The 20,255-nt window shown below is 34.4% G+C and overlaps 1 pseudogene; it reads left to right on the forward strand.

Moving 5' to 3' along the window:
• Positions 1–1,071: 1,071 nt before the first annotated feature.
• Positions 1,072–13,647, forward strand: LOC149218860 (uncharacterized; annotated as a pseudogene).
• Positions 13,648–20,255: the final 6,608 nt, after the last annotated feature.

Raw genomic sequence — 20,255 nt, forward strand, 5'->3', positions numbered from 1 at the left:
ATTTCTTGCATTAGATGGATTAATTTTAGTGTAAATGTTGTTTTCTAATATTATTTTATTTCTTTCATTATATGCATTGATTTGAGTGTAGATGTTGATATATTGTTTGATTTTATTTGATATATTATGGTACATTAATTTTAAAGTCATTGGATTCACATTGTGCATTGATTTCAATGTAAGCACAAACAATTATTGCCAATGTACATTGATTTTTGTGTTATAGTAATTCAACCTATTAATATTGGAGAGAACGAGAGAAAAGGTATGATGTTTCCTACAATAGCTCAAGCTAAAGATTTAAACGGTTTACGATTTAACTTGTCCTTTTCATATAATCGATATGAAAATATTACAATCGATATGAAATAATGATAAAAGTAACAAGAGTGGCAATAAGAATAGTACAAGAAAATAGTTTAAGAATCATCACAATGAAGACTATAATTGACTATATTCTTATTATTCACACTTTCTATCATTCAACACTATTACATTGTCACTTTACATTCAAAATTTGTATTTTTTCATTTTTCATCATTAAAGTTATTAACAATATTTATCATATCCACAAAGTGAGGTAAATAAGCAAATTTAAATAAAAATGACTAGATTAATGTGAGACATATTTAGCATATTTAAAATGACTATCTTAATATTAGATAAATTTACATATTATTGATCAAATTAATCATATGTTCATTAGATTTTCTTTGGCCTCACATGATCGAAACCATCGTAGATCCATATTAACTCCAAATCTATGAAGAGAGGGATCAAATATCTTGAAGTGCAAACCTTCACTCAAGTTTTTCACTCAAAAACAATGTTTTCACCTCGAGAGAATTCATCCATCTCGGCGCTTGATAGATGAGGATTTAAGATGGATCTAGGTTGGTATTACTGAATCCCTTGAATTATATCCATGGTTTTATGCACCCTCTATCCATGGACCGTACTTGTTATCGACATCTAGCCAACATATCCATTTAAGTGCATACAAATTTCTGATCGTGTTCTTTTCTCTCGATATTCTCCAGCTATACTCCCTATCGAGCTTTGTGAAAATTCATGGAAGTCTATTCAAATATGCACAAATTACTCTACATTCTTGTTTTCTTATTGGTTTCACTTTTTGGGAACTATGATTCTGCAACATCTAAAAGTTATCTTTTCCATTTTTCTCCAACACCAAAATGGGAGAACAATGTTTCACGGTACCCGCCTTTCCCCCAGCTATGAATTTCCATACTATTAAATACCATGTGACGAACTTCACACAAATTTTATACCATTACACCTTCGTCCCTAAGACGTATCAGACTTTACAGCAAAGGTATCTCATCTATTCCAAACACTGGGGTGGAGCTTCTACCAAATCTCAAATATTTGTATATACAGGAAATGAAGGATCTATTGAATGGTATGAAGAAAACGCAGGCTTCATGTTCGATATTTCTCCACATTTTAAGGCCCAACTTGTTTTCATCTAGGTGTATGGTTTATTCAATTGAGACCTAAACTTTTGATTTGAAAAGAGAAGCATAGCAGTTTGGAAATTGTGATTTGTTGTAACTGTGCTCATATGGTTTTCTATTTTTTCTTTGTATCATCACTTATATCGTTATTCAGTTCCATTTCGAAGCTAGAAACCTACCTACAACAATTCAAGTACCCATGGGTTTCTCAGTTCCAAACAGGGTTTGGCTGATTTCGCCACATTGATTACAAATCTCAAGAAAAATTTATTAGTTCCAAAGAGCCTTTGGTCGATTTCACCACATTTATTACAGATCTTGTTGGAAAATTAATCCCAACCACTACGTTAAACACTATGACAACAACCATACTTGTTAGAAGTATTTTTGTAGTTTGTCATTTTGTTTGTAGGTAGAAGGACTAAAGTCTGAGCAGAAGTACATTGTTTCCCATTCTGCAACACATCATAGAGTTAAAGCACTTAATGAGGGTTGGTAAATATGTATGGGTGAAACATTAACTCCACAAATCTTATTTGTAGTCTGAAACCTCTACAAGTTCAGGAAATCCCTCATTTTGTATAATCACCCATCCTACGTCTTAATGATTTTATCTATCATGTATTAATTTCAAATTTGTATGTTGAGATAAATATGAATGTAGAAGTCATTTTCAAGTTATATAGAGAGAGAGAAGATGAAAGTCTGAGAGATGAAGAGAAAATCATGGAGGAAATAATTTTGGGTGCATGAAAACAACAGTTATTGTGTTTTACTGTGTGTTACTCCGCAACCCTTGCGAAATGTAAATTGCAGTTAAGTATTTCCTATTTTACTTGGATCAACAGCCTCCAATTGATCATGTGAATGCATTTTCCTATGTTTTGAAATATAATCAAAAGTATGTTATGTTGCGATGTGGTCTTAAACTTTCATGAGTAGATTTGCCAGAACCTTTTTGGATTTACTCTATTTTGTTGTGCGTTAAATTTCAATTTCAATTAAGCCTCTGTGTAGTTGCGATATCCTTTCCATGACTGAAGTTGACTTTTCCGCAACCGATTTCTAAATGAGACTCCTCCCCTTTTCCCCTGTAAATTTTTCTAACATGGTATCAGAGCAGGCTAAACTCTCTTAGTGTAAAAACAACTGATTTTACTAGGGGTTAAAAAAAAAATTGTTTGGAGGGAAAACTGTTTTTCCTTTGGAGTGCATTTACGAGCAGATAGAAAGTTTTTTTTCTCACCTAGGAATGGAAACATCAAGAAAAATATTGACTAATCCTCGGATACCTCGGTTTAATGGAAAACATTATGATTATTGGGCTATTACAATGAAGGCATTGTTTTGTTCTCAAGACATTTGGGATATGGTGGACAATGGTTTTCAAGAACCAGCAAATGCAACAACATACAATCCCTTATCTCAATCAAAAAGGGATCTGTTGAGGGACAACACGAAGAAGGATGCAAAAGACCTCTTCTATATTTTCCAAGAAGTTCATGAATGTATTTTCCCAATGGATGCAGTAGCAACAAAGTCCAAGCAAGCATGGGACACCCTTGAGACAACCTACCAGGGCATGGAAAAAGTCAAGACAGAAAAACTGCAAATGTTGAGAAGATATTTTGAAACATTTTGTATGAAAGATTCTAGGAATGCAGACTCATTTTTGACACATGTAATCGGGTTGGTTACACTAGTCACGTCTCATAATGAGACACTTGAGGAAAGGAGAATAGTTGAGAAACTTGTCAGAAATCTCCCAGCAAGGTTTGATGCCATTGTTGTGGCCATAGAAGAGACAAAGGATCTCTCACAGTTATTAGTGGATGAGCTTCATGCTTTGTTGATTTCTCGTGAATAGAGACTCAATAGAGCAACAAGCTCCTCAGTGGAGCATGCCTTCAAGACACAAGTTTCATTTGGTCAAGGTGGAGACAGAGGAAGATCATATGCTAGAGGAAGATGAAGAAGCCCAAAGAGAGGTGGAAGAAGCAACCCTTCAAGCTCAAGTTGAAGGGGAAGAAATCAAAATCCAAGTCAAGGCCCAAGCCAAAATCAAGTGCAAGGTTAGAGGCCTGATAAATCTCAAGTTTAATGTCATTACTGTAAGAAATATGATCATTATGAAAATGTATGTAGAAATAAGCAATATAATGTTAGTAACAAACCAAGTGTAAATTTCATAAAATAAAATCAAAACCATGATAGCATGTTTTTAGCTTGTAACATAGCATGAGAAAAACATAGTGATGTATGGTATCTAGATTCAGGGTGTAGCAATCACATGTGAGGGAACATAGAAATGTTTTCCAATCTTGATGAAATTGTGAAATATGAAGTGACAATAGGGACTGATAGCAAAGCCTCTGTCATAGGAAAAGGGAGAGTTAACATCCTAACAAAGAAGGGGTAGAAGAAGTAAATATCAGATGTATACTTGTCCCTGGTTTGAAGCATAACCTAATAAGCATTGGACAACGGATGAAAAATGGCTACAATGCCTTGTTCAAAAATGATGAGTGCACAATTTTGGATAGGCCTCCAAGCATACAGCTGATTGAAAAGGTTCATATGAAAAACAATAGAATGCTTCCCCTAAAGATAAGATCATATTTGAGAGAAGAAGGTGCACAAGCACAACTATCAATGAACTCACAAGAGGATGGAAGAAAATATGTCGATGTCAAACAAGTGAACTATCAAGCATAGCTCAAAGATGAAAATTGGTTATGGCATTTGAGATTTGGTCATCTCAACTTTGGAAGTTTGAATTTTCTACATAGGAAAGTCAAGGTGAAGTGATTGTCACTCATAGAAAACCCCAACAGCCTATGTGAAGAATGTATCTTGGGCAAGCAACATAGAGAGAAATTTCCAATAGGAAAGTTAGTAAGGGAAAAGGCAACTTTGGAGATTGTCCATTCAGATTTATGTGGACCAATGTAGACACCATCAATTGGTGACATCCATTATTTATTTACCTTCATAGATGACTACACAAGGAAGACATGGGTCTATCTCCTAAAATAGAAAAGTGAAGTGTTTGAGCATCTTCGCCAATACAAGGCTCTTGTTGAGAAGCAAAGTGGACACTGTATCAAATTCTTGAGGACTAGGAGAGGTGGCGAATACATCTCAAATGATTTCCTAGATTTTTGTAGGGAACATGGAATTCAAAAGCAATTTACAAAAAGGTATACATCTCAGCAAAATGGTGTAGCGGAAAGGAAGAATAGGACCATTCTGGAAATGGCAAGGAGTATGTTGAAGGTGAAGCATTTTCCAAATGATTATTGGGTTGAAGCTATCGCTTGTGCAACGTATATCATGAACAAATGTCCAACCAAAAGAATCCAGAATGTAGTTCCTGAAGAGGCATGGAGTGGAAGAAATCATAGTGTCACTCACATGAGAGTTTTTAGATGTGTGGCATTTGCACATGTCCTGGATGAGTTGAGGAAGAAGTTGGACACGAAGGGGGAGAAATGCATATTTGTTGGATATAATGATGAATCTAAGCGTACAAGCTTTACAATCCATCAACCAAGAAGGTCATAATCAGCATAGATGTGCAGTTCATAGAAGAAAAAGCATGGGATAGAAATTTAGAGAAGATAGTCAATGTGAAAGCATGTATACAACATGAGGACAAAAAGGAATTGTCAACAACAAGAAATTACTCAACAATGACTCCCTCTATTCATATTCAAGAACAACAAAGTAGGCAACAAGCAACACCATCAACAAATAATAGGACAACGTCATGCAGTCAAGCAAGTGCTTCTCCAAGCATGCCGCAAAGTGCAACGCCAAGTAACATGTCAAGCCTATCTTCAGCAAGCATAAGAAGACCAAAATGCATAAATTTAAATGAGATTTATAACCAATATGAAGTTGATAGTAATGCTCGTCTGAATTCCTTATTTTCATTATTTTGTCATGTAGATGATCTAATCCATTTTGAGGATGTCGTCAAAGAAGAAAAATGGGTTGCGACAATGGAAGAATAAATAGAAGCAATAGAAAAGAATGACACAATGAAGTTAGTGAACCTTCCTCAAGGAAAATAAGTCATTGGAGTGAAGTGGGTCTATAAGACAAAGAGCAATGTTGATGGTGAGATTGGAAGGGATAAAGTGAGGCTAGTTGTCAAAGGATACAAGGAGCAGCATGGAAGAGATTATGCAGAGATGTTGGCGTGAGTCATGAGGATGGAGAAAGTGTGTACATTTGTGGTGATTCACGTGTAACATAAATGGAAAGTGTATCAAATGGATGTAAAATGAACGTTCTTGATTAGAGTGCTGAAAGGGGAGGTGTATGTTCCGCAACCACCTAGTTATGAGGTAGAAGTCCAAGAATACAAAGTGTATCGGTTGAAGAAAGCTCTTTATGGGCTGAAGCAAGCACCATTTGCATAGTATAGCAGAATAAATGCTTACTTATTGGACAATGGATTTGACAAATGTGATGGCGAGCCTACTCTCTACATCAAAGAGAGTGAGGGTAAGATTCTTATCATTGTCTTATATGTAGATGATTTTATTTTTACACGTAGTGATGATTTCCTCATCGCTCATTTCAAAGAAGTCATCAAGAGTTAATTTGAAATGAATTACTTGGGGTTGTTAAGGTATTTTGTGGGCATACAAGTGAAGCAAATAGAAAATGGAATTTTTATTTGAAAAGAAAAGTATGTAGCAGGAATTTTGTGGAGGTTTAATATGCAACACAACAAGCTCGCATCAAGTTCAACTGTCATGGGGTTGATGTTTAGAAAAGAAGATTGCAGCAGCAATGTCAATTCGACATTATACAAATGCATGATAGGTAGGTTCATGTATTTGACTGTCACTAGGTTGAATATAAAGTATGCAGTGAGTTTGGTGTCAAGGTTCATGGAGACACCGAAGGAGACACATTGGCAAGCACCAAAAAGAATTCTAAGGTATGTTAATGGGACAAAATAGTAAGGTATTTTGTATGCCGCAAAGAGATGACTTCAGGTTGGTTGGTTACACTCACAATGATTGGGGAGGAAGCGTCGAAGACAAAAAGAGCACGTCAGGATATGTTTTTCATTTGGGTTCTAGAGCTATTTCATGGGCCTCCAAGAGGTAGTCGATATTTTCATTGTCAACAATAGAGGCTCAATATGTCACTGCAATAGTAGTAGTCTGTCACACAGTTTGGATGAGAAGGATGTTGAGTGATCTTTGCCACGACCGAGAGGGAACGACAACAGTTTTCTGCAACAACACATCCACAATTTAATTGTCAAAGAATTCTATCTTTCACAATAGGACCCACCATATTGATGATAAATATCATTTTATTAGACAGTTGATTAACAATGATGAAATTGTGTTGCAGCATTGCATGTCACAAGAACAATTTGCTGATATTTTCAATCCATTGGCACGTGAAAGTCTTGTTTATCTCTGATATTGTTTGGGAATTGTCAATGGCGGTAGTTGTAATTAAAGGGGAGTGTTGGAAAATTAATCCCAAACACCGCATTAACCACTCTAACAACAGGGATACTTGTGACAAATATGTTTGAAGGTTCCGATTTTGTTTGCAGACATAAGGACTAAAGTCTGAGCAAAAGTACATCTTTGCCCATTCTGCAACACATCACAAAGTTAAAGCACTTAATGAGGGTTGGTAAATATGTACGGGTGAAACATTAAGTGCGCAACTCTTACCAACTTGTGCAAGTTTAGGAAATCCCTCATTTTGTGTAATGGTCCATCTCGTGTCTTAATGATTTTCTCTGGCATGTATTAATGTCAAATTTGTATGTTGAAATAAATATGAATGTAAAATTCATTTTCAAGTTAGAGAGAGAGGGTGAAAGTCTGAGAGGTGAAGAGAAAATTGTGGAGTAAATAGTGGTGGTCGCTGTGTTTTAATGTGTGTTATTCTGCAACCCTAGTAAGATCTTTAGTGTATTACTTATCTTTCGTAGTTTACTTGAGCACAACCCTCCAATTTATCATGCAAATGTATTTTCCTATGTTTTGAAAGATAATCAAAAGTATGTTATGTTGTCATGTGGTCTTAAACTTTATTTAGTAGATTTACCACAACCTTTCTGGTTTAACTCTCTTTTGTTGTGCATTAAATTTCAATTTCAATTAAACCTCTATATAGTTGGGATATCCTTGCCGCAAATGAAGTTGACTTTTTTGCCACAGATTTCTGAGCTAGACTCCTCTCCTTTCCCTTGTAAATTTTTCTAACAAATCTCAAGAAAAAATTGCGAGTTGAGGAATCACGAGTAGTATTTGGAGGATCATATGGAGGAAGTAAGTTGAAATATTTTGTACAATTTTCATCCTAATGTTTATACCTGCACGTGCTAATAATCTAATCACAATTACAACCAGAAATTTAATGGAGGGTGGCACATATATGTAATTTGTAATGTTAGTTGCTTGGTTTCTGTTGAAGTAACTGCTCATTGCAATCAGTGTAGTCGCCTCCTCAGCCCCTATTTTGTATTTCGATAACATCACGTCTCCTACAAGTTTCGAGAACAATGCATCTCAAGACTTCACGGTATAAATTCCAGCCGAATCCAGTAATTTGAATGGGGTTTTAAAATTTATGGTTATTATAGTACATTCATTCTAAATTGGCATGGCAGAGTGAAAGTGAGAATTCCTTCAAATTCATGAAAGGTTCCTGGAATGTGATAGATAACATGACATCAAGTGCTGAAGGCCTGAAATCTCTAAGAAACGCGCTCAGAATTTGCAAGTAACAACACTGAATCTCTGTGAAATGTATTCCATTGTTATATCGATCACAATACATTTTTCATGCACTGTGTTGTATGTTTTAACCTAAGAGATCGTTGTTGTTTCACATCAAATAGCGATAATGATATTGTTGAGCATTTGGACGAGTGGTTATATTCTTCTTATTCGTACGCTACCATGTCAGATTATCTAGTTGTGGCCAATTTTGTTCAGCCTCAGCCAGCATATCCTGTGAAGCAAGTAAATGCACTGCACCCCTCGTACATACTCACCGTGTTGTCAATTTTCATTAAAATAATGAAGAAATATTTTTCTACCTTAATATAATCTTTTTCGGTAGGAAAGAACAGCAAGTTTTGTATTATATAAAACAATACATATATATGATAACACAACAGCACCATAATCCTGATTGTATGATAACATAACAGCACCATAATCCTGATTTTATATCCCTTCTCTGACTGATCAGGGAACTAACTATATGCTACAATTAACAACTTCAGCCATTGTATAAATATTCTTCTAATTCTCACCATGAACTAGCGAAGAAAAAATACAAGTATTTTTTGGAAATTTCTCCATACACAGTAGTCTATCAAATGTCTTTGATCTTACAGGAAACATATACACAAAAGTAATCCAAAAAGTTGTCTATCAAATGTCTTTGATCTTACAAGAAACATATACACAAAAGTAATCCAAAAAGTTGTTTAAAAGTACTTATCTAAGTTGTTGTATAGCTCCTGCTTCTATCATTCTTGTCCCCATTTGTATCTGAATGTGCATACCCTCTTGTGTATCCATTACTCCCTTTTTTGACATTCTATCTACATTTGTGTTATAGATTCTGCTGATGTGTTGGATGGTAGAGTGCTGGAGTGTGATCCATAGGCTTTGTATTCTGTTTAACTAGTCTTGGAGGGTGTTTTTTTGAATATTATTCTTTCCAAAATGTGGTCTATAATACATCTGGAATCTCCATAGATTTGTATTTGTAGGATGTCCAAAAATTTGGTAATCCATAATAGCCCCCACAAGGCAATAGCTTTGGCTTTCATACTTGATCCCTCTCTCACATTCTAGTGTATCCAAAATTCTTGATCTTCAGAAACCTTTATCCAAATTCTGCATCAGCGTCTCCCTCCTTGAAACACCCCATCAAAAAATCCAGCTACATAAATGATACCCTGTTCCATCCCTTTATCTTCATTTTCCTTTTGCATGGTACCAGACCCCTGAACCGATTTGGTCCATCGTTCTATGTAATCACAAATCATGTCTTCTCTCCACCTTTTAGTTCCAAAGATCAGGTGATTGCGGCCTTTCCAAATTTCCCAGAAGATAGCAAGTGAGAGCATCCTCCAGCTGATGCGTTGTAAACTCCACCATTTGTATCATCATGTCAGTAGTGAAGTGCACCCAGGTGCTAAGAAAACCTAGACAATGTAAGAATAAATGGTTGTTATCCTCTCCTTCCTTCCTACATAGGTAGCAAATCCTAGGTCCATCTTGATTCCTCTTCTGTAAATTTCCCAAGTTCTTATTATACCATGTCAGCAGTAGGAAAATGATAATCTTTAGAGGGATATGTGTTTTCCAGATCCGAAATCTCTAGTTCCTTCATGCACATATTGAAATATTGAAATAGCAGTCAGCAACTTCAATCTCTCTGGTTTTCTTATTTTTTCCCATCCAGGTAATACGATCTCCTTTGTTGTAGTAACATACCCCTGTGCCCTTTAACCATTTTATGATTTGCAGCCATTCCAGTTCACATTGCCCTATGAGGTTTAGTGGGATGGTATCCATCCATATTGGAATATTGCCTATCCACTCATGGATCACCTAGTTCAAAACAAAGATGCCTTTTCTATTCAGCATCTTATTAACTATGTTGTACAAGAGGATCCGCACAAGTACCTAATATATGGTCTTTTCCCAATATAATCTTGTTTCCTGTGCCAAACATCCATGAGATGTTTTGTAGCAAAATGTCTTTCACCTTATTGAAGTTGCTCCATATCTTGGATCCTATTTTTCCCAATTGATCCCTATCTCATCCAGCAGGTGAAGTCCTTATTCTTAAGGTATTTGAAACGGATCAACTTACCCCATATGCCATTACTGGAAATTCCCCACCACAATGATTTTAGAAGCAATGCCCAGCCAAATATTTTGACATTTATAATACCCCATCCGCCTAGCTTCTTTGGTCTTGTGATCTTATCCATTTTGACCAGATGATATTTAAAACTTTTTCTTGCCCCTGACCAAATGAAGTTTGCCATTATGTGGTTGAGGGAGTTTACAAACAGTTGTGGTTCAGGGAGTTTACAAACAGTTGTGAGATGTTGAACAGGTGAGCCCAATAGACTCCCATTGTGTGAGCACCCAGTGTGAGTGTGCCATGGTGATACGGCCTCCTATTGATAAGCATCGGTGTTCCCATCCCTTAATTCTCATATGGAATCTATCCACGAGCCACATCCAATCTACATTTTTGTAGTTCCTAGGCTTTAGGTGATATCCCAAATATTTCATTCTTGTGTCCAATTTGTTTGCTTTCACCCCAAAATTCCTCTCAATATAGATGATATCATCCATGTTGCAAGACCCATATAGAATGGTAGATTTGTGCTCATTTAAAATTAGGCCAGTGGCTCTTTCAAACTTCTTGAAGATTTGGGAAAGAGAAAGCCATTTAAGTCTGTTGACCATACTTATCAACAAGATATCATCAACAAAGAAACTGTGTGAAATAGAAATATTACAGCTAATTTTTAAAGCTTCAAACTGTCGTGTAGTCACTGCTTTTTTGATAGGCAGGATTATGCCATCGATACAGGAGGGGGGACAGAGAGCAACCTTGTCTAAGTCCCCTGACTGCTCCAAAGAACCTTGATGGGTACCCATTTATTACCACAACATACCCGCCAAAATGAATAGGAGGGGGGACAGAGAGCAACCTTGTCTAAGTCCCTTGACTGCTCCAAAGAACCTTGATGGGTACCCATTTATTACCACAACATACCAGACTCTTGTGACACATCCCATTATCCATTCTACCACATTTGTTCTTATGCCTATTTTATGAAAAACGGTTCTTAGATAACCCCAGTCTAAACAGTCCTAAGCCTTTTTGAGGTCCAACTTCATAACTACTACATTCATCTTATTTGTCTTGATTGTGTGCATGCATACTTGAGCTACTGCCACTGCATAATTTATTATTCTATTGTTTAGAAAACCATATTGCTCTAGAGAAATGAATTTTGATAATGAAGGATTGATCCTTGTGGCAATTATCTTGGATATAATCTTATAATTAAGATTGCAAAGAGAAATTGGCTAATAATCAGCAAAGGTGGCTGCCTTCCTCTTCTTCTGTATAAGAGTAATATGGATGGAATTTAAATGAAGATGTATGGTTCCCATAGTTCTAGATTCTTCTACCATATTTAGAAGATCCTCCTAAAATATGTCAAGGAAGTGCACAAATAATTCAATTGTCCAACCCTCTGGGCCGGGATTTTGTCTCCCTTCATCGATTTTATGGCCCTCCTCATTTTCTCCACCGTAACAGGCTTAAACAACTCCAGGTTATCCTCCTCATCAAACATTGTAGGATATTCACTTACCGCCCAGACCTGTGAATCCACGTCCTCCAAATCCATTCTTCTGTATGCTTGTTGAAAATGTGTGGCCGCCAGGGCAGAGATTTCCGATTGTTTATTAAAACAGTTCCCTTCGCCATCAGCTATCTCCCAAATGGTGTTCAGTTTCCTTTTATGATTGGCGTATCGGTGGAAAAACTTATTGTTTTTGTCCCCTTCGCGGATCCAAGTAGCTCTTCTCTTCAAACGCCATGTGATCTCCTTAATTTGGAGAATCTTATTCTTTTTCAACTCGAGGGCATGGATCTGTTCCCTTACTTCAGCACAGGAGGAGTGTGTGGCCATTAAGTTATGTAGAGGCTTTAGGGCCTCTTCTATTTTTGTCAGCTCCTGTTTCAAGCTCGCCTTCTTCTTCCGCTCCCATCTTTTAACCACAACTTTCAGGTTTCGAAGCCTGTTTAGAAACCTTTCCGTGGGTGTAAGGCCATCCTCTTTATCCTTTTCTTCGGGCCAGTGTACTCAGAAAAGGGAGTCGAAGCCTGTGTCTTCGAGCCAAACCCTATTAAACTTAAATGGAAAACCAACTCTTATATCAGCATTGCACCAAAAGAGAGTGATTGGTGGATGGCCTCAGATGTGCAAGGCAATAGATAATCCCTCAGGCAGTGCAGACCCCCTCAGGCGATTATACGGTGCAGCAAATGTCTATTATAATTACACTAGCAGAAGTTCTTGCTTTGATCTCCTACCGAGTGATCCTAATGGGCAGGATGGCTCAGAATTTCAGGTTAAATATTGTTTAGTGGTTGGTTTTTCTAAAATTTGATCTTGAGATCGACACGACATTTGTTCACAATAGTAGTAGATCATTTATTCTATGGTATTTTTTACTTAAGTGTATATTTTAGAAATCTGATTGAAAGAAGTGAAACGTTCTCGAATTTACAATCCAATTTGTAATTCAATTATAAACTTTATGTCGAGAAATATTAAATATTAAATCCCTAAAAGAGCCAAGTATAATAGCGTGCAGAGCAATTTAGATGGTTAGTTAATTTGAGTCGAGTGAGTATATGTTAAGTCTTATATTTGGAAAGGTTAAATTTAATGTCTGTAAGGTTAAATTTAATGTGTATTTGTATTTTGAGTGATTAATTAAAAAGTATAAATAACTATGAAATTTTCATTATAATCTAATCAAATTTGTGTGATCTTATATTGCTTATGTGTGAAATTTTATGTTTTTCGTTGTGAGTATTTTCAACACTAAAAGCATCCATAATATCCAACTTCAATTATATCGAATTTTCAGTCTCTTATTTCAGGTCTGTAGAGGATTTATCTATTAGGGTTTAAATTAATGGTTCGTTAAATTTCCAATATTCCATGGCGATGAGGCTTGTACAGAAATGATGATGCCTCGGGCTGATGATCCAAAGAAAAGTATGATTCCTAGTTAGTTCGATAGACGACAACAACCTAGACCCCACCCAGTATGATTCCGCTTCTTGTGAATTTGCATATGGAGTTCGACCTAGACCCCACTAGATCACTACTCTATACGGTGGACTTGTAAATTCTTGCAACCTTTCTTCCATACAAAACAATTATATATATATATATGAGACGGGTTTCGTACACAGCAATGATAGACATACTCTGACAACCTATAGATTTAATTGTTTCTTCGTGCAGCACATTAAGAAGGTTCTTAAGAATTTTGCGAGCAACATAATATTTTACAACGGATTACGAGATCCATGGAGTGTCGCAGGGTAAGATGATGGCCCAAATATTTGATTTCTAAATTACATTGCAGTTCTTTTTTAAAATAAATTACGTTATGCTCAAAATCAAAAGTGGGCACAATCCATAGTGTTGGAAGATATAAACGAAAGCGTAAAAAAGGAAGGTATGCCATGATATATATTGTTTTGTAAATAAATCAAATTTAATTTATAAATCCTAAATTTTGTATGTTTAGTTAAAATGCAAGATACAAAGCATTAAATTTAGCAATTGCACTAGATGTTGGAAATGAAACAGGTTAACGCATAAATTTGAGAAGAATCATAAAATATAAAAAACCATTGAATATAAAATCTAGCAATTGCCTCAAAAGGTGTAAAGAGTGTCAGATAGTGTTGTTAAATTGGAATTGTTGAATTGCAAAATTTGTACTTTGATTTGAAATAATAATTGTTGTATTAGATCTAGGTTGTTTAGTGTGTTGTCTTTTTAAGTTGGTAATACACTGTTAAAACAATAATTGAAATATCAAGAAGATGAAAGTTGTTTGAGCCACTTATTTTCTCAATGAAAGATTAAAACCATTGAGAAGAAATATTAATGTTCTAGAATGGGCAATTTCTACTAAGAGTAAACAATAGGTACAAATTACTTTTGCCTTTTAGACATTCTATTTCTTTTAATGAAGGCCATTTAATAAAAAAAATTGCCTATATCTTATATGGTGGTATACAAAATATATGTTGTATTCTTATTCTCATTTGTATTCCCTATTATTGATGGTAATCTCATTTAGGAAATTATTTGTAATTGTTGTAAATCAATGCAATGTATCAACCCAATGAGAAATTAGAAGTATCCTACTAATGGTGTATATTGGTTGCATCATAGTAGGTTTTGGATGATATTGTTTGCTTACAAGTTGTCATAGGTTCTTTCATAGTGCATACCATTCAACATATGCATTTTTGAAATAAATAAAAAACAATACATAGCCCCATCTTGATGGAGTCCCATAGTGTATCTATACATATCAAACAAGCCCTCATGCCATAGGAACACTTTTCTTATTAATGAGAAATGAGATCTTCTTCTCACCAACAATATAAGATGTGGAAACTATTCAAAGGATGATTCTTATATTGCTAGCAATGGCAACTTTTATAATTCTATATCATCTAATGGACCTCCAATGCATGGAGATTTTGTATGAATTCTCTAGTATGGTATTCAAATATAAATTTGTGCATTAATTTTTGTATTAACCAAATCATTATTAGTGACATCTTATAATATACATGTTATCATATATGTGCTTGTTTTTAATTAAAGAAATGTATTAAATTATAGATTTGTGTACTAATTTACTTCTTTATTATCATTTTAAGAAGGCAAATAATTATTACTTTATCAAATTAGTGTGTTTTATTTTAGGATTAAATTTTATTTTTAGATTTTTTGTAATGATAAAAAATAAATTAATTTACTTAGTCTAAATCATACAAGATTTAAACTATACAATCTATGAAATGGATTTAAATTATACAATCTATGAAATGAATGAGTCATTTTTATGTTAAACTAATATATTCTAAAATAAGAAAATTTGTAAAATAAAATTGTCATAAAAATATATATATATATATTAATTTATTGTAATAAGTATAGATATCAAGAAATGCATTTTAATTTATTTATAAATATTAGTGTTGAAGCCTAAAGTAAAATTATTTTGTAATAATATATATATATATATATATATATATATATATATATATATAAATTTATTGTAATAAATATAGATTTCAAGAAATGTATTTTAATTTATTTAAAATATTGATCTTAAAGCCTAAATTAAATTAATTTTAATTGAATATATTTTGATAAATTAATTTTATATTAAAATGTTTAATAAGTAAGTACTACATTATTTAGGTTTTCAATTTTACTTTACATTATATTTATTTTGTAATAGAGGTCATCTACTCTATGTTATAGATACTTTTAATTATTATAAATTGGATGAAGAGAATATATACCTAATAAATGATTTATCTTACATTATTTTTTATCGTATATAATAATAAAAATAAATAGTCTCTTTAAAACTCTCTTTAAAACTAATTTAATATTAGACAAAAAGATATAAAACATAAGTGAAAAGTATCCAAACTATCAATTCCCAATATCTTAATATCTCATAACTTCACCCACAACTAAATATTAGTTATTTGAAAATATTTGCTAAATTGATAATGCCTTCCTTTTGTTATAAGATCTGACTTTTTCCCATTATTTTGAAAACTTTTGAGCTTGCGAGCTTGTAAATTATAACTTTCAACTTGGAGCTTTCCCTTTTGTGAATTATACACTACTACATAAAGGGGGGTTTTAAGACAATATTTGAGACAATTTTTGAGTAAATTGTCTTAACATGAGACAAAAAAAGGCTTGTGAATTGTCTTAAATGTAGTCTTTAAGCGGGTGTCTCAAAAAATTATTGTCTTAAAGATTATTGTCTTAAAAAATAGTTTCTTAAAGATTATTTTCTTAAAAAATTGTCTCTATAAAGACAATAAATAACACAAGCATTATTGTCTCTTAGGATACAATTTCATTTTTGTCTCTCTCCAAACAATTCCTTTTTGTCTCTCTAGACACAACACTCGGATTAGAGACAATATGTCTTTAAAACTAGCTATTGTCTCTCTAGAAACAATAAAAAAATTATTTAAAGATCACTTTTGTCTCTCTAGAGACAATATAAATCAATGAATCCATAAATATCTCACCATTTAAGTAAAATGATATAAAAAACATTTAATTAAAAATAAACTACAAAATCGTTGATTAATTCATGTTAGAGCACAACGGAATCGAACCACCAACCTCCTTCTTGTAAGGAATGCACTCTTCCATTGACCTAGCACAATTTAAAGAATTATGTGAAGAGTTATGGAAATCCTTAAAATTATATTTATAGCCATTGATTTAAAAAAAATAAAAAATGTTCCACACATGATCTATAATCTTTATAAAAACTATAATCATGCTTACTAAAATAACTAAAATAACTCAAGGGAGTTATGTGAATGTAACACCATGCAACATAACCCACACAACTTGTGGAGTCCATTCAATGTATTGCTACAATGCCATATCATGAGCGCAAGAATGAATCTGAGCACGAAAGGAGCAATAATATTAATCATCCACAAAACCCACTAACAACCTTGTTTCCATATTGCTAACATACTATATGGTGCACGTCAACCCATTTAAAATGAAGTGTCTATACAAAATAGATCAAACATAGTCCATCTCGACATTGATATAAAATGCCCATTTCACATAATAATTCAAAGTAAGAAAAGCATTGGCCGAAAGTGGAAGAGTTTCCAAGAAGACAATGGAAAACCTTCCTAACTACCCCTATGGTTCAACTTTGTTAAAAGAGTGTAACATTTGAAGTCTCATTGAAAACATATTAAATTATACTATTAATTTGACAACATAAACTATCATTACAAATTGCACGAATAAAATTTGTAAAGGAGATCTAACTCAAAGTGACAAAAGGTGGATATCAACTTGGAAGATTAAACAAAATCAAGGCATCATAAATCAAGAATAGCTCAAGAGAATCAATACTCCCAAAATAACCCGTAAAGTAGTGATATTAGCAAGTGGATCTATAGTTAAATGATGTATGCATTATCATTCATTGGCCTCGAAAGGTAAGTAGGGCCTCTCAAGCTTGAAAAGAGTCATATATATTACAAAGGAACAAACATTGTTAAAATATTCATGGAATATTAGTGAAACAAGCAATAATATGGAAAAATCATCAGCTCTTTGAAAAGGAGTGCCATTATTAAGCATTATTGCTTCCAAAAACATTGCAACGTTGGGGACTCCTCAAATTATAATCTCCCATCTCACTAGTTTCTCTCAAGCTTCCACTATCCCAATTGAAATAAATGTAAGTAGAGAGAAAGCTATTGTTCAAGTCATCTAATAGTTGGGAGGCCAATCACATCCTCAAAACGAAAAATACATAGACTCAAATTGCCAATCAAGCAATTCAAGCCACCCATTAATCGAACTGTAATTGGATTTGATAATAAAATTCAGAAAAAGAAAATGAAATATTTCATTGGCCCTAACCTCCCAACAAACCACCCAACGATAGCTAGAAAGTGGCCTCCAAGTTCTAGAAATATATAGAGATTAGATAAAGGAGGAGCATAGAGAAAAGATAACAGAGAGTCAAATATAGAGAATGGGTAGATAATGAAGGTTGCTATCACATGAGGTTGCAAACCAAAACAATGATCTTTCTACCAAAACTAGGGTACATTACATAATGTTTCATCTATACTGAACATCTTCAAGCTCTTTTTATTATCCTTCTCTCAATTTATACTCGAGAGATAATCAAACCACTAAATCCCCTCTCTACTTATATGATGAGCCCAAAAGAGATACAACTACCCTATTCTCGAACTCCAAATAAGGAATCTCACCAAATCACAACCTTAACTACTCACATCCATGTTCCATCTAAACAAGTTGGATATTGTCGAAACACTTTTGAAGATAAAAAATAAGAGACATGTAACAAGTGGGATGAGAAAAGACTACTAACACGTTTCTAAAATCCTACACTAGAGAAAGTTGATGTTGTAATAGCCACAACAAGGGAATTCCCCTCCAAACGATCTCATTGTTGGCATTATGACATAGGTCTCGCACTATGGTACAGGTATTGTCCTTGATGGCAGCACACTCGACAAATCATTCAGATGACAGTTCAGGCTCATAGGCTCTCAGAATAAAGGAAAAGGAGGTATACGCATGTTCCCATTGACCAAGCCACGTATACACGCGGATTCACAGACCAAAAGGCACGTATGAGTATACATGCACTCTCATGCACAGAAAAGCGTGTACTGGGTTCAGGATTGGTTTCCGGTTACTGTTACTATATTCTGGTTACAACATTCAGAGAAGTGATTGTTTGATTCAATTTTTGCTTCGTACAAAGGAGATTGGTTGATGCAGATATACTTGATGTTTGATTGATGTTATTGATGGATCTAGTCTGAAAATTTATGAAATGTGGTCCCTGGAAGAAAAGAGAAGGTTGTAGCCTTCTGTAGGTGAACACCTATGTACTAGTACATCAGCTAGTACAAGAGCTAAGGGGGTTGTAACTCCCTTCCACGAGAAGCTGGAGAATGAGAGAAGGTTTTAGCCTTTTGCAGGTAGAAGCCTACATACTGGTATAAGACTGCACCAATATGGAAACATTATAAAAATAAGTTTCTTATTAAAAGAAGATAGAGATGAATTGCAGCAAGTGGTTTTCACCCACATTGGGTTTCCACCTTATATCTTGTGTTCTTGTGTGTGACTGTTTGCTCTGTTTTACTATACCTGGTTATTATTTATATGGTTTTGATGCACAGATTAATGATCAACATCTGAAGAATAAATTAAATTATAATTCTGCAGGTTATACGCTAGTTTCCTTAACTACAGTTGCGTATATACGCAATTTTCACTAACTGAAGTAGCATATACAAATCTGATTGTGAAATGAAAAATAATTGACTTGCTAATACTGATTCACCCCCCTCTCAGTATTATTTCCAACAATTGGTATTAGAGAAAGTCCTTCAGAAGAAGCTTAATTACTTGAAGGAAGATCTATCATCATGAGAAACTACGAAAAAGAGGCATCTATCAGGCCACCAATCTTTGATGGGAGCAACTTCATCTATTGGAAGGTAAGAATCATAGCCTATCTTCAATCTCTTGGTACAGAAGTTTGGGGTATCGTGGAAGGAGGATACACATTTCCATCAGCAACTCCTATAGATACGGCTCATAAAAAGCAATATGAAACAAATGCAAAGGGTGTCAATACTCTATTGGGGAGTCTATCTCAATCAAAATTCATCAAGGTTATGCAGCTCAAAACTGCCAAAGAAATATGGGAGAAGATTGTTTTGAGCTATGAAGGAGACGATTAGGTAAAATGTGCAAATCTACAATCTCTCAGAATTCAATATGAAACTCTCAAAATGCACAATGATGAAAGTGTGGCTAATTATTTCTTACGTATAGATGAGATTGTTAATCGAATGAAAAACTTAGGTGAAGAGATAAAAGAAGTTACTTTGGTTGAAAAGGTTCTAAGATCATTATCTTCTAAGTTTGAATCAAAATTTTCTGCCATAGAAGAAAAGCAGAATCTTCAGAGTATTACCATGTCACAGCTACACGGAATCCTAACTACTTTCGAAATGAGAAAAGGGGGTCCATGAGACATGAGAGAAGCCACATTCAAAGCTTCAGGAAAAGAAGAATACAATAATTCAATACATACGTTAGAAGGAGAGGAAGAATCAAACTTTGTCAAGAACCTTCAACGGGGTTCTGGAAGATACAGAGGTAAGCTACCTTTCAAATGCTTTGCTTGTGGAAGAGTCAGTCACTATGCAGCCAAATGTCCTCATAAAGAGAAGCTTGATAAAGGTAAGGAACCAGTTAAATGGAATAGAAAACAGAACGTAAGTAAGAAGAGCTATTATACACATGAAGACAGTGATGACTATCAAGTAGTGATGAAG

This window comes from Pinus tabuliformis, chromosome Q, assembly GCF_031772625.1.
Source record: "Pinus tabuliformis cultivar Carrire ecotype Pingquan chromosome Q, CPIR1, whole genome shotgun sequence".
In the NCBI taxonomy this organism is placed as follows: Eukaryota; Viridiplantae; Streptophyta; class Pinopsida; order Pinales; family Pinaceae; genus Pinus; species Pinus tabuliformis.